The following is a 2,841-nucleotide window of genomic DNA, read 5'->3' on the forward strand; positions in this document are numbered from 1 at the left end:
GGTTGCGAGATCAGTCAAATTTACCAAACTCGTACAGATTAATTACTGAAAATAACAAATAAAATATAAAGTTTTTTCTTAAGACACATTTGATAACTATCTCGACATCATAAAGATTTTGCATGTGAAATCTGAAAATGAATATTACTTTGCATGATAGATAGGCAACATGCACAAAGAAAGAAAAGCATTGCTTTACCAACCTTAAGACTTAATAAAAAAAAAAATCATATTTTGTGAATGAAAACATTGTAATGTTTACTGATAATCTGCCAAATTTCGTTAACATTTGCTAACTAATTTAAAAGTTATAGCATGAAAACTATAGCAAGCACAAAATGGTTAAAAGGTCAGTCTCAGGGACTGAGCCCGTGCTGAAAGAGTTAATACATGATTAAATCAGCACTATTAAACAATAATGAATTAAGTTTGTCATGTCTGTTGTTCACTAATTGCAACTATATATTTGTTTTGTTCATTATCAGTCTACGATTTCTGATTCATGAATCTCAATAATAATTTATTAATATTTTTACCACCATAATAAACATTATGAAATACACTAAGTAGCTGTAAATTGTTGTGTAATTGAGCTCGAGCACAGACCAAGGCAAAAGAAAGAACTGTAACTATTACTAGTAGTATTATTAGTATTAGTAACACTATTACTAATTCAATTATTGCATTAGCATTACTTGACTACTAGTACTACTTCAACTTACAACTTATACAAGTACTATTACTACTAATGTCCATAATGACCAATGTTAACAATGGCATACATAAGGGTTAATTCCATTTTTAAGTTACCAGTTAGCATCCACTTTTAACTGTTAGTGTTAATGTTAGCTTTAGTCATAATTTCTTAATTATCTTTCACTTCAGTTAATGAACAGTTTCAATTTAGAATTTAAAAAGCACTCATACTAGTATAACTTATAACTATACTTTTAGTTTTGTAGTTATATCTGAGAAAAATTGTTGGCTACCTTTTATTTTCCTTCTTAATTCAAACTCTTCTTTAGAAAAATGTATTTCAGAGTAACAACAACAACAAAAAAAAACTTAGAAAGGCCTAATTAATTGTGCTATTGCAAAATTTATACAACTATGGCGAAAAACAGCTTTACAATGACGTATGCATTCGTACGGGGCTACAAATTTGCTTTCACGGAGTTGTATCGATGAAAGGTCCCAGCAATGATATCAAACTATTCAGCTATTGATATCGAATATACCAACGATTATAGCATGTTATGAAAATTTATTTTTACATTGCGGTCTTCCAGATACTTATGAAAAAAAGAAGAAGAAAGCACCCCTCCCCCAATGGCTCATCGGTAAGTCTACAGACTTAAGATGCTAAAAATTGCATTTCGATACCAGTGGTGGATAGAACACAGATAACTTATTGTGCAGCTCTGCGCTTAACAGCAACTAAACTAAACCCAGAAATTCATATCAGACTTCACATCCTGGTCACTTGAAAATTTCTGTCGCCGAAGGTGTTCCTTCAGTTTTGGAAACAAGTAAAAATCACTAGGGTCTGGGAGCAAGATCTGGCGAATAGGATGGGTGTTCGAGCACTTCAAATCCCTCGTACCTGATGGCAACCATTACAACTGAAGGCTTATGAGCGGGCGTATTGTCCTGGTGAAACAACACACTGTGTAGCAATTTCCCGCGCCTTTTATCCTTTATTGCCTGGCGCACTTTTCCAATTAACTGTACGTAGTAGTTGCTTGTGATGGTAGCTTCTCGCTCCAAGTAACCAACAAGCATGAGCCCTTTAGTATCCCAGAAAATCAACACCAACTTAGCCCATCGGTACAGTGACACAAACATTTTTGGAAAGCAGAGATGATGAGTGTTTCTAAGCTATTCTTTAGAATAATAGGTAGACAAACAACAATTTATGAGCATAAGGAAAAGTTTGACAGAACATTGGTTTGTTTTCTTCAGACATGATCAGTACTAAGCAATCCGAGGTTTACATATCGTTACAAAGACAAAAGACAGATAGATTAATCGTGACGGAAATGGTGTCAGCAGGTGAGAGGATATAGGTAGAGATCAAGTCTGGTCAAGTGTATGAACAGTGAATAGATCTTGCCAAATACGGCTGATGTTATTGGGGCCATTATCACGGTTTAGTGAGAGGTCATTTGCTTTAATGATTTATGTAGTTTCTAAGCAGTCTCTTTCTTTTTTAGTTTTGGATTGGTGTAAGAGAAGAATTTCGTCCCAAGGTATTTTGTGACTTGTTTCATATTGATAATATGTTAATGTGGATAATGGAAATCACCTCTACTCATGTGAACTTGATGTTTTTTGCATCTTGTTCCCAAGGGACATGACGTTTGTCATATGTATTTCTTTCCACATTTACATGGGATACTGTATATGACCTGTCTTTGTTCGTTTAATACGTATTATTTTGGATTAGGTAGTAATATCTTAATTTTTTTAATGTAAGGGTTTGAATACAGCTTTTACATCAATGTTCAAATTACTAAAAACTCTAGTAATTTCGTTTGCAAGTTCTGGCACAAAAGAGAATTAAACTAATTTGTTGTGTTTTGTGTTCTTGATAGGTGTAAGGTTAGAGTTAACATAACATTTTTCAATGTTTTGAAGTTTGATACAAGTCCTATCTATGATATTTGGGTTGAAACCTTTAGATATTGATATGTTCTCTCTTATTTTAGAGACTTCTTGTTCACTTAATATCATAAATATTAAAACTTATTACATTGGTATATATTCTAATATTAAAAAAATCGCCACATTTCACAGTTAGCCCACAACAATCAATTTCTATACTTATCCGCAGTAGATTCT

At 32.9% G+C, this 2,841-nt stretch overlaps 1 protein-coding gene across 1 annotated transcript in view; it reads right to left on the minus strand.

Moving 5' to 3' along the window:
• Positions 1–1,145, minus strand: part of LOC106470077 (serine/arginine-rich splicing factor 4-like) — a 43,310-nt gene extending 42,165 nt beyond the window's left edge. Inside the window, exon 1 of the mRNA XM_013930602.2 lies at positions 990–1,145. The gene's annotated coding sequence lies outside the window, so the exon portion shown is untranslated. The remainder of the gene's footprint in view (positions 1–989) is intronic.
• Positions 1,146–2,841: the final 1,696 nt, after the last annotated feature.

This window comes from Limulus polyphemus, unplaced genomic scaffold (genome assembly GCF_000517525.1).
Source record: "Limulus polyphemus unplaced genomic scaffold, Limulus_polyphemus-2.1.2 Scaffold3808, whole genome shotgun sequence".
Lineage (NCBI taxonomy): Eukaryota > Metazoa > Arthropoda > Merostomata > Xiphosura > Limulidae > Limulus > Limulus polyphemus.